Source organism: Bemisia tabaci, chromosome 5 (assembly GCF_918797505.1).
Source record: "Bemisia tabaci chromosome 5, PGI_BMITA_v3".
NCBI lineage: Eukaryota > Metazoa > Arthropoda > Insecta > Hemiptera > Aleyrodidae > Bemisia > Bemisia tabaci.
In genome coordinates, this window is record NC_092797.1 from 16,938,855 (window position 1) to 16,951,010 (window position 12,156).

At 42.9% G+C, this 12,156-nt stretch overlaps 2 protein-coding genes across 3 annotated transcripts in view; both read left to right on the top strand.

The window, feature by feature from the left end:
• Positions 1 to 12,156, top strand: part of LOC109042212 (uncharacterized) — a 203,116-nt gene that overhangs the window by 87,030 nt on the left and 103,930 nt on the right. The gene's annotated exons all lie outside the window — the stretch shown is intronic.
• Arc2 (Activity-regulated cytoskeleton associated protein 2) overlaps positions 1 to 12,156 on the top strand; it is a 51,950-nt gene that overhangs the window by 10,973 nt on the left and 28,821 nt on the right. For both annotated transcript variants that reach the window (XM_072300358.1, XM_072300359.1), the window contains exon 2: positions 3,818 to 3,847. The gene's annotated coding sequence lies outside the window, so the exon portion shown is untranslated. The remainder of the gene's footprint in view (positions 1 to 3,817; positions 3,848 to 12,156) is intronic.

Here is a 12,156-nt window from a genome sequence, read left to right on the forward strand (position 1 = left end):
TATTTAAATTGAAAATAGTGGAAAGTATCCATACTTTTTCTCCAATTCAAATATTCCATCGAAAGGAAGGCAACGTCCGAATCTCACTTATCCCCCTCATCACGGCGGTACCGAACCCTTGACTTCCACAGCATCCAAACGTTGACTCCAACAATCGGGCGAGACGAAACAAGGAACAAAGAAAGTAGGGGTTGAAATATGAAATGAGAGGTGTGACAAAAAGCTCGACAACGGCATCTGATGTATGGTGGAGGAGTTGACCCTGAGTGCTCCGACTCAGAGGACCGTGACACCCAGCCCACCTGCGGCGGCTGTCGCTGTCATGCACTCACCGACGCACAATGAACGAGACTTCGGAGACGCTGGACTTAAAATGTTTTTAATTAAAATTGATCATTTTTATGGATTTTTCGTCTAATTTCAAATTTTAAGCGATGTTTCTGGGAAGAAACTATACGACGAAACCGATGGAACCACTTTAAAACCTGGGACGTTTGTACTAACGGAGTTTTCAAAGTTTCCGCCTCTTGTCCCGAATTCTCTCATTGACGAACCCATTGTGCGACGCGGCGGGAGGAGATGAGGTGACACTTCAGCCGGGACGCGGACGGTGCAACTGCATCTGATGGAGTTACGACTTGTTGAGCTGTCCGCGATGCGTTTCCTAGTTTCCTTTCGCAGCGAGAAAATCGCTCTTCCGCGTTTCCATCTACAGATCGGGGCGTTTAAATGAGATGCGAGATCTGGATTTTCGTTCCGGTGGGTGGTTCCGTGACCCTGGGGTCATAGCTGACAGTTAGTGAGGTCGCTTGAATATATTTGGAAAATAATGCTCACACTAGAATTGAATGTATTCCAGTTTAGGATTTGACTTATTTTAAATTGAATTTTGTTGTTTGAAAACACCATTTCATCTTATTCGTCTCATTCTGTAACATTATATTATAAGAGTAACGCGTATTGACACCGAAGGCGCGAAGCTTTTTTGGTGGTCGGACTTAGCGATGGCACATTTTCGAAGTAAAAAAATTTAATTGGACTACATTTTGCAGTTAGAAACTGCTACTTTCGAGTCATCTAAAGTATAGTGTATCAGATAACCAATTAATTGCACCAGCGTTATTTTAGAAATGAGCTAGAAATAGTTGTTCTCTGTTACAAAATGTAGTCTCATTATTATTTGATTTTTTTTGGTTACACCTGTGTGTGTGAAGATGATTGTTTTAAAATTTAAGTCCAAAATTTTATCGTAAATTAGTCTTTTATTATTCTCAACTCTTATTAAAATTTTTTTTTTGGAATGCAAAACTGAAGATTCATCAAAGCGTGCTGAGAGCGATCGTATTTTATCACGGATGTCACACCACTCAAGGATAGTTTGGAGAGTCCGAGATCTTCTTCTTGCCAAGTGAACCTCGTTTCAGGATGTTAACCGTGGAAGAATTTTGAAATAGACTCAATATTTCCATGCCGTCCTCCCGTTTACTTTCCTCATATTATTGTACCCTAGGCGGATCTAGTCACTTTAAATGTGAGGGTAAAAGGAAGGGGGGGAGAGTCTCACCCTGAAAATTTTCGAAATTTCAAAGCACATCCCTTTTACTTCCTCTTTCAGGCGAGCAAGGGGATTTGCTCCTTCTACGACCCGCCGTGGATTCGTCAATGAATTGTACTCGTTTTAGAGACCGTTTGATGACTACTTTATACGCTCCTAAAAAGCCCATCCATCGGTAGAAAGACTGTTTCATATCGTTTAAGAAAGTCAGAGTTCGTGCCTTTCTTTCCAAGTAAATATACCTGATTCTGCAATCTTCTTGAACCTTTCCCATAAATGAACATGTAATCTTTCCCTGATGCAGCACATTCAACCAGCTTTATTAGACTCGGGTTTCGCTGCGTAATGCGATCAGTGATCAGGATCCCATTCCTCATTACATCCACACCGAAATCGAAAGAATGGGTCACCATTGAACCAGTTTCGGCTCTCGGTATCGAATCGGGTCCATCCACATTACCCACATTCTATTGCGTGTCGCATGATGCAATCTCTTTCCAATATTATATTGCACAATTGGTCGCACGTCGCATTTTCAGTCGCAGACGTTCGTGTCGCCGAGGACCGAGCGCTGTCGCCTGATTTTGCTAGGAAATCACTTTATTTCAAAAGATTAACCCTCAAGTCGGGTAGTTTTTTTGGGTGCGGTGGCGTTTGCGGACGTGGCGTTTGCGGATTCTAAGAATCGGGTGGCGTTTGCGGATTCTCATATTTTGACGGTGGCGATTGCGGACAGGCGGAACAGGGCCGGTGGACTTTCCGGACCAGAGAATTTCGGCGGTGGCGTTTGCGGACGGAGGGGTAGGCACCTACTTATCCTGCCCCCCACCCCTGCGCTGTATATTAAAGAGACAAATTACCGGAGAGGCTCTGGATTCCTTTTCGTGGATGTAGAATGAAAAAAATATTAGTATTAAACATTACTATTATATTAGTATAAAAACATATGAGCAGTGAACATACAGTAAATTTTTAAAAAAAGGCATATCAGAAATCGCAAGAAACTGAAAAATCGTCAGTTTCAGTCCATTTTTAGGATGAAAAACATGTTGTAAATTCTAATCCAAAATTACTGAAAGTCAAAAAATTAAAATGTGTTTCCATTTTCCGTATGTAATTTTTTAACTTTCAGTAATTTTGGATTAGAATTTACAACATGTTTTTCATCCTAAAAATGGACTGAAACTGACGATTTTTCAGTTTCCTGCGATTTCTGATATGCCTTTTTTTAAAAATTTACTGTATGTTCACTGCTCATATGTTTTTATACTAATATAATAGTAATGTTTAATACTAATATTTTTTTCATTCTACATCCACGAAAAGGAATCCAGAGCCTCTCCGGTAATTTGTCTCTTTAATATACAGCGCAGGGGTGGGGGGCAGGATAAGTAGGTGCCTACCCCTCCGTCCGCAAACGCCACCGCCGAAATTCTCTGGTCCGCAAAGTCCACCGGCCCTGTTCCGCCTGTCCGCAATCGCCACCGTCAAAATATGAGAATCCGCAAACGCCACCCGATTCATAGAATTCGCAAACGCCACGTCCGCAAACGCCACCGCACCGTTTTTTTGTGAGATTTGGAAGCGTTGTCCAGACGCGTCAGTTCTGGCGGTTCGTTGACGGAAACAGCCATTATACTCTGAAAAGAGTGACAACGGAGAGCGTTGCGTCGTATTGCGATGGTCGCTACCGTATGACGTAGTATGCGGATCCGCGGTGCCGTTTGTTTTGAATTGAAATTGGGACTATCATATGCATTCTGTCGTTACCTACTCTCGCAGAGATAAAAGTCACTCAGATATTCCTGCTCTCTTCATCGAACAATCGTGACATCTGAAGTGATACCACTATTCGACCACGTGGGAGTACGGGTTGCCTACACTGAGAATTGAAGGCAAACTGAAGATGGGGAGAAGTCACCGCACTCCATTCTCAGCGCATTATTCATTTCTTCAGAATGTGCCATTGTTTCGAATGATTAGAAGGAGAAATTTTTTATTCAGACACCTCTCTCCCCAACAAACTTTACCGAGTCCATGTTTTCTGAAGTCAGTGAAATTCCTGAAAAGCACTGGTTGGTTTCACACCTTCCAAACATCGATTTCCAATCGCATGACGTAGCATATGCATCCAAAACTATGACCAATACAGCTTAGGCTCAGATTCTTGAAAAACGGCTTCGTGTGTTCAAGATAAACTGAAGCACCAATGTTACTGGCATTTTCTTTTTTTCTAAATTGCATTTCCTTTTTCTGTTCCAGGTATGTCAGAAGTCAAGCATGTCTCGTTCAGTGAGTCTTTTTTTCTCTTCATTTCATCAGATTATAACATATCATCTTTTCCTCGAATGAAATTTTCCCCACTAAAAGCAAGCCAAGTTTTGATTTATTTTCTTAGACGTATAATTTTCATCCATTAAAATTTCCGCACGTTTGCCCGACGTCGTTAAGAAGCTAGGATTTTTTACAGTTCAAGAAAACTTCTCATTAGGCATTTTTCTACGACGACTTCAAGACCAAGCCGTATATGGTGTTAAGGACCTGGGAAACTCGGAATTTTCTGGATTCATCAAGGAATGACGAATATCCGCAAAAATCACGCAAATTTGCAGGAAGTTGGCTCTGATAATCGGCAATTTCTTTTCATTCCGTTTCATTTCCGATCATACTATTTTTAAATACGACATGTATTGACGCAACTTCAAAGAAAAAGATGAAGAATAGAAGTTTTTTTCTGAAAATCAGGCAGATGATATCGAATAAATGCATCAAAGAATTCTGAACACCTAGTATCAAGTCTCACCAATCAGCCAGACTCTCCATAGCGGAGGTTCTCTCCTACATGCTCTCGATTTCGGGTCCTGACAGATCAACCTGTTAGCTCATAGTTCGCGGCTAGATGTAAGCCTAGTCGTTAGCGTTCATTAAATCATTCTTGTGGAGCAGGCTTCCTCTCGAGAAAGCACCTTGATTCCACTCGGGCACATTCTTTGTAGTTCGGCACTGGGGCCGCTGGGCCGTCAAAATAATTAAGCGTTTATCTTGGAAATCTCCGAAGAGCCTTGAGTATGTGTCGATTCAATGGGACACTCCGCCGCGTGTGCGGGTGTCAGGTGTCCTCGTTAAGTCATGACGGGGGTCATGTCATGTCACGGGTTCACCGACTGCGGCTCGTATAGCTGTTGAAACGGCATCCAGTCCGCTTTAATCACGAGATTCTTTCGGCTGTGCCCTCGTGATCTTCCCGATAGACTTGCATTCTGTAGAGGGAAACGACATTCTTACGGAAGAAGAAAATTGCTCGCTATGTGAGGCTTTCATGAATATTTCTTTTGGAAAGAGAGGAGAGAATAATTAGTGAAGTGAAGGAAAACAAAAACATCAAACTGAAACATGAAAAATAAAGATGTCAAGGTCCAGATGTTGGATTGCCATCGCATTTTTCACGATTAAATCTGACGTGATTTGATTTTTCGCAGGACGCGCCCAATGAGAGACTGGAGAGATGAGATTGAAGCAGAAATGTTAAGGTGGCCGCCGAAAGGTTGTGGTTTCATACAGGACATCGGACTTTAGATGTCGTAGAGGGCCAGGGAGTGTTATGGAGTGACATTCGAGCATGTATCGGACGTGTTCCCGAGGAGAATTTTTCCGGCAACTCGCAGGGGAGAAGGAGAGTGAGGGGGTGAAGGAGAGCGAGGGGGTGAAGGAGAGCGAGGGGGTGAAGGAGAGCGAGGGGGTGAAGGAGAGCGAGGGGGTGAAGGAGAGCGAGGGGGTGAAGGAGAGCGAGAGGGTGAAGGAGAGCGAGGGGGTGAAAGTTCTTGAAAGGTGGCAAAATTTCTTCGTGGCAATATCTTCGTGCAGGGTGTTCTCTTTTGTCTTCCTCCACCCAGTAAAGCAAGGTATTGGGGGAAATCGGACTAGACATTTTTTACTAAAATTATAAATTTTTATGATTATTTTGTCAATTCGTAAATTTTAAGGGGGGTTTCTCAAAGACAATTTTACGAGAAAGTCTTTCTTTTAAACGTTCTTTTAAACTTTTACGTCGTGTATTACAAAGATAGGAGCTTTCAAAGTTTCCAAATTATGTCCGTCTTCTGTCATTGACTAGCTCCATTGTGTTTTGGGGTAACATGATTGACAGCCACTCCAAAAAACGGTGCGCCGACGTGGAATTTTTGAAAGAAAAAGAAAAGAAGAAAAATAAGAATACACAACTTTCGCGCCAAAGGGTGCATTTCACTTATTTGCGGTAAGAATCGTGTTTGCCGTGCGATCCTACCATCAGTTGGACTTTTAGCTTGGTTATATCTCTTGCATGCAACAGACTCATTGCAGCCTGACAAACGTTGGAAAAGAGCGGAAAGCGACGAGTGTTGGGCAGTGGGAAGAAAAAGATCCACGAAAACCCCCACGAAGCCGTTGTCGGAGGAAACAGCATAATGACCCGGGAGACGAGGGTACTCATTGAACTTGCTCTACCGCGTTCTCGTCTTGTGCTTGTTAAAGTGTCCGCTTTGAACTGTCGATAATTAAAGGAATCATCGGAGAAGCGCGCATCGCTCCGAACGCCCGCAATTATTCGCGTGATTCCACGACGTTCGCAGGAAGCAGAACAGTAAAACAGTTTCCTAGTCGCCGAAGGAGAAAGTGGATTCTTATTTTCCGGTGCCCGGCCTCGGCTCCGCACTTGTTGAACTTTTAACCCGCTAACGCGACGATAACGCATCGGTTTTGTAACGTATGTGCGAGCGCGCTACATTCATTTCATACTTGAGTACTGCTTTTAGTCCGTGGGGACTGAACCGTAATGCTGAGGGAACGGTACCGTTCCTGGTCCGAAGGGACCCCCGGAAATGGTGGGGAGCATTTTTTCTGAACTTTACATAAAACTAAAATTCGTCAACAAGAATATTAGCAAATTTAATCACCAGGGTGTCTACAAGTCCGGAATTTCTGGAAAGTCCAGAGTACTGATTTTTTAAAGCCGGTCCGGAAGTACTGAAAAAGTGCGGAATTCCGCAAGAAGGTCCGGAATTTTTCCATTTTTTTGTCATTTTTGTCGCAATTTGAGCGGGAAATTCAAATTTTTGAAATTCGCGTCAATTGGAGGCACCGAAAAAGTACTGAATTTTTCTGTTGAGGAGGTACTGAATTTCTCGGGGATGTTCTGAAACATTACGCTCGTAAAATCAACTATCACATTTTTAGCAAGAAAAAGACACTTAAAACTGTGGCCCGAACTGTATCTAACAAGGTGGTAAAATAGTACTGGGTCCACACTATTTTGCGCGAAAAACACAGCTAAAAAGTTCAAAAATTTCAAGTAAAGACAAAAATTTTGAGCTCTAACAAGTACCAGTGCAAAACTGAGGGGAGAGTGTTCAGCTCAGGCAGTTTGCATCGATATATTAAATTGGGGTTACGCCGAGAGATCTGTGACGCTTTGGGCCTCATCAACTTTTTGGCTTTGTTTTCCCCGCAAAATAGTGTGGAGTTGTGGACTCAGCACCATTTCCCACTTTATTAAAATTGTTGAAATAATTGAAATAATAAAAAAAAATTATTTAGTTCCATCAAGCCTGTATCTCACGTTCACGATCAAAGTAGACCCACACTAAGTTTTTAATTTCTCAGCCGGTTCTGCATGAAATTCTTCGTAAATGTGAGTTTGCCTGAAATCAAGATTTTCGGCATGACATAATTCTAGAACGGTTCTGTGCTGAAATCGTCAAAATCAGTGAAAAGCACGAACATCCACAATTTTCCCTCTCGGCCATTACATGAGCACTTATACTCGTAAGCGAGTCGGCGGTTTCCTCGCAAAAATTCGGGTTGTGTGGAGTGCCGGAGGCAACAGTGCGGTGAATTAATTATGCGTGCATTAATCCAGACGGGAGCATAAAGGGAACTTTCACTCTCTTCTTCTTTTAACCGCCGTGACAGAGGAAAATAATTGTCTCCTCCGTGGAAATTCCGCCGCCGCCGCCGTCGTCGAGTTACGTGTATTTATTACGAGTGACAAGAACACACAGCCGACTCGCGGGACATAAGATAGGTGACGTCACTCCGAGACAAGCTGCGGCTCCCTCCGTCCAGTGGAAACTGCGTAGTATATAATACTGTTGTGCCGAAGAAGAACGACGTATGTGCCTTTAGACGTTGACGAATTTCCTTCGATGTAACACGAATTTTCCGAGAATCTTGTGAATATTTTCTCCCAATTTTGCAGTAAATATGTAGCCTTAGATATTCTACAATTTGAAATAGAAATTCCTTACTTTCATTTAAAAAAATGCTACAAAATGGAAAATAAAAAATATGGAGCAATTTGGCAATATTCTAACGTTCTTATGGCATTTTGCCGTAGTATGGCAGAATAAACCTGGCTTGGTTCCACCCAGCCTTCGTCGTGAGAAAGGCCTTTTTCACCTTCCAGAATTCATATTTCTGGCAAGTAAACTTGTGACTCGCTTTAGGAGCAGAGACAAAAGATATTACAAACCTCGCCTGAATTGCTTGCAGGAGTCTACAAATGCACTGTCTCTTGTTGACACAGGGGAATGATAAGTTCTGCTTGCAGCCCGTTGATCAATGTCAAATCCCTAAAAATGGTTATTGTATCTTCCTTCACATTGTCCCGACATTTTCAAGACAATATTTAAATAATGTATCTTGAAAATTTAACTAAGACTCTCATACAATTTGACAAGTAAAATACTCTTAATTCAATCGGATTGATCCTTGAATCGAGATCCAAGCCTCTTAATTTAAGCGGATTTCCTGTACGTTCCAGCGTAAATCCGATTGAAGTAATAGTATTTTTTCTTCTCAAATTTTTTTAGGAGTCTATACTCCAGATTCAAAAAAATTTTTCCTAATATTGGTCGCACGTTATACCATTAGTAGATATTCCAGAGTGACACACCTGTTTAATTTTTTAGCCAGTTCTGCACGAAATTTCTTAAACATTTTAAGATCTGCTTTATGATACGTCCCGAACACATCGGTTACCCTCATTGATCCTCGGGCTGACGATCTTAAGAGGCTATAGCCAACAATGCCATCGATGAGCCTTTTTGACGACTCTACTTCTACTTTGGACCGCGCTAAGCAGAAAGGAACGAAGCTACATCAGCTATTGCCATATCTGAGTGGACAGTTTGATTTTTCACACGAAAACGTTTGTGCGGATTTTTATGCAAATGCCAGTGAATTTTCTGCGTTGCACGAAGCAAAGTCCTTACATTTTTTAAAGGAATCCGTACAAACGTTCTCTTGTATAAAAATCAAAGTGCTTCGTTCAATTTGGCATTAGCTGATGTGGGTTCGTTTTTTTCTGCTAAACGCGGTCCTTCTGATCGTGTGATAGGGGCATAAGCGCGATCTGTGCTCAGACACCGGCACGAGAGACCTCTGGCGGTGAAGCCGGCAACCGGGAGAGGAAGCGGTAGCCGCGCGAGGCAGGAGGGGACGAAAGGCATGTATGAAGGTGATAGTATCTATATCAAGGCTACCGTTAAAAATAAGAGTGGAGTAAGGTGAGCGAGGAAGGAGGAAAATAAGCAAATGAAAATCGTGGAGGAATGCGCGACCGCGGGCGCGACGACACTTTCCCTGGCGCGACGGCCGCGCTGACCGCTGCAGGCCACTTCGACGCCTTGTCGCGACGCCACGAGGTTTTGCAAGACCCTCCTTGGTTTGGCACATGAGCGCGAGTGGGACGCACTCGACGCATGAGGGACAAACGGCGTAAGATCATTCGGGTGTTGCCAAATTGCTGTTGATCAAATACGGATTTTCTCCAGGGCTCATGTAGGTTTAGACACGTTTTAGAGGAAGAAGTCGTATCTGCATCGAGAGTTTTCAAGGAGGACGTAGTTGTACAGGCGTCCAAAGTAAATCGCCGTATCTCCTTTCAACGTATCAATTGGACTACATTTTGCAATTAGGAACTATAAATTTCGGCCCGGTTTCAAAACAACGTATGTGCCATTAGTTTTCCTATGCACATAAGTGTTTTTCCAGAAGAACCATAATTTATAGCTCCAAATTGCAAAATTCAGTCCAATTATTCAATTTCTTCCCGACACAATGCTGTTTTACAAAGAACCTATCAAATGTCCATCTTTCATTTTGTCAATACACCCAGGGCCGGGTGAAGGGGTTGGCCACACGGGCCGCGGCCCATGGCGGCAAATCTAGGAGGCGGCGAATTTTGCAATTTTGTTAAATGTAGGTATAAAAAAAAAAGTCGGATTTAGAAAAAAAATTACAAACAAAATCTCTCATTTCCTGAGAGTATATTAATTTCTAATTTTGTCGTCTTTCGGTGATACAAGAGACAGCACCTTCAATTAATCGAGTTAAGAGAGAGACCAACTACGCAATTTGACCAGGAACGGCGCGACTGAGAGAGAAATGACAACGAGGACTTGAGATGAAAATGATCGAAGCCCTCGGCGCGGTGATCGGCATGTAACACATATTAGCGCCTACAAGACTGCACGAATACTTCACGCATTGCGTCAAACGCAGTGCGGCCATTGCGGTCAGCGTGAAACGGATAGCGCCTACAAGACTGCACGAATACTTCACGCATTGCATCAAACACAGTGCGGTCAGCAGCGGTCGCCGTGTAACGCATAGCGCCTACAAGAATGCATGAATACTTCACGCATTGCGCCAAACCCAGTCCGGTCAGCGTGAAACGCATAGCGCCTACAAGACTGCGTGAATGCTTCACGCATTGCTCCAAACACGGTGCGGTCTGCGCGGTGCGGTGGCGGAAGTTAAAATCATTAAACCACGTTTATGGTTGCTCTTTCATAATTTTTCCGTTCATTTCTTATGAGTGGAAGGCCTTGTCCACGCAGAGATAGGTTTACGAAAGACATAGTTCCGACATAGTTCCTTTAGCATAATTACGTTCATTTTAGGAAGGGACGCATATAGAATCGGGAGAAACGGGGCAGAAAATTAGCCCTGAACCGGCTCGCTAACTTCAATCCTCAGCGTTGCCATTCCTTAATGGGGTCTTCCTGAAATTGTCAGTGAAGGTGGACTTCTTTCGCACGAATATGCCAATACTGCCAATAGGGAAATATTCGGAACACCTCCTTTCGAATGAACATTTTGTCAGAAAAAACTTGGCAACGTCTCAATTTTCATAGAGCGTTCTCCCAAGCACGGTAGCATTAACGCAGGCTTCTTAAATGCGGAGGGTGATGGTGTGCGAAGGACGTGATTTTCGTCGCAATCTTCGCTATTTTAATGGTCACCGCAGTGAAACGTTCAGTAACTTTAAGCGATTCTTCCCATGGAAAAATATTTTTATGTGATTTTGATATTTACATTGAGATCAGTCACAAAAATTAGAATTTAGCACCGCTTTCGCAATAACGTCTGAATAACTGAACACGGGAGTGAGAAATTAAGTTCGCCTTCAATTCGATGGATACAATTTGAGCGGCTTAGGAGTTGCGATAGTTGTATCACGCAATGATGTCCGAAGGACGAGCGACTTTCGTCGTAATCTTCGTGTTCTCAATGACCATCGCAGAGAAACGTCCAATAGCTTTTACTCGATCCTCCTAGTAGAAAAATATTTTGATATCGACTTTGACACAAGCTTCAAAAGACAGAATAAATCCTTGCTCTTGCGCTCAGCTGAATAACTGAAAATGGGATTGAGAAATCAAGTTCGACTTCAACTTGATGGATCTGGGTTGGAAGTGTCATGGAAAACCTGGAACCGGAAAAGCCAAGGAATTTGAAAACAAACTGGGAAGGATGGCCATTCAATTTCTCCTAATAATCAGGGAATTTTGAAATTGGACCATACTTGAGATCCTGATTTTGTCATCAAAGGCAACTAGGATAAAGTTTCACGACCGCTTACTACCAACTTAGTATCTTGGTGCACAAGTTAGTGATCATTTCTTGAGCGAAGTCGGACTCGCAGTGAATGAAGATGAGTTGCGGAAAATCATTTTTGCAATGCGAGGAGATGACCGAGAAAGGGGGGGGGGGGGTTCTAGAATGGAGGTAAATTGTGGAAGATTTGCCGATGAATTGCAGACGATGGATTTTATCGAGTAAATCTACTCTGTGGCAGTGACCGGTTGCTTCCTAATTTTCTGCATCGTATCGTCGCTCGGTGAGAATCGGAATGTAAATCTCAATCCATCGATGCTTCGGAAGATCAGTGGTAACGTATGTGTATGAGGTAGGATGCCCCGAAGTTTTTGAGGACCCCACTTTTCCCCCAATAAATCATCGACGATATTCGTATTCGTTGCTGAAATTTTACGCTGCGTCTCGCAATATTTTTGAATTTTTGACAGGAGAACATGATTGACTGATCCGAGGTATATCGAGATTCCTCTCCTGTAGCAAACATAAAATATAAGGAGATGTAGGCGTTAGGTACCCAACAAATCAACGAAAACTGTGTTCCAGGAGTACCTATTTTCTAAAATGTGTACCTCTCTGGAATTTGAGGGAAACTCCGCAAACCCTCCGTCTCAGTTTTCAAAATTTTACCCCCTCTCCAAAGGGGTCGTCCCTATAATTTTATTCGTGACGCACTTTTTCGG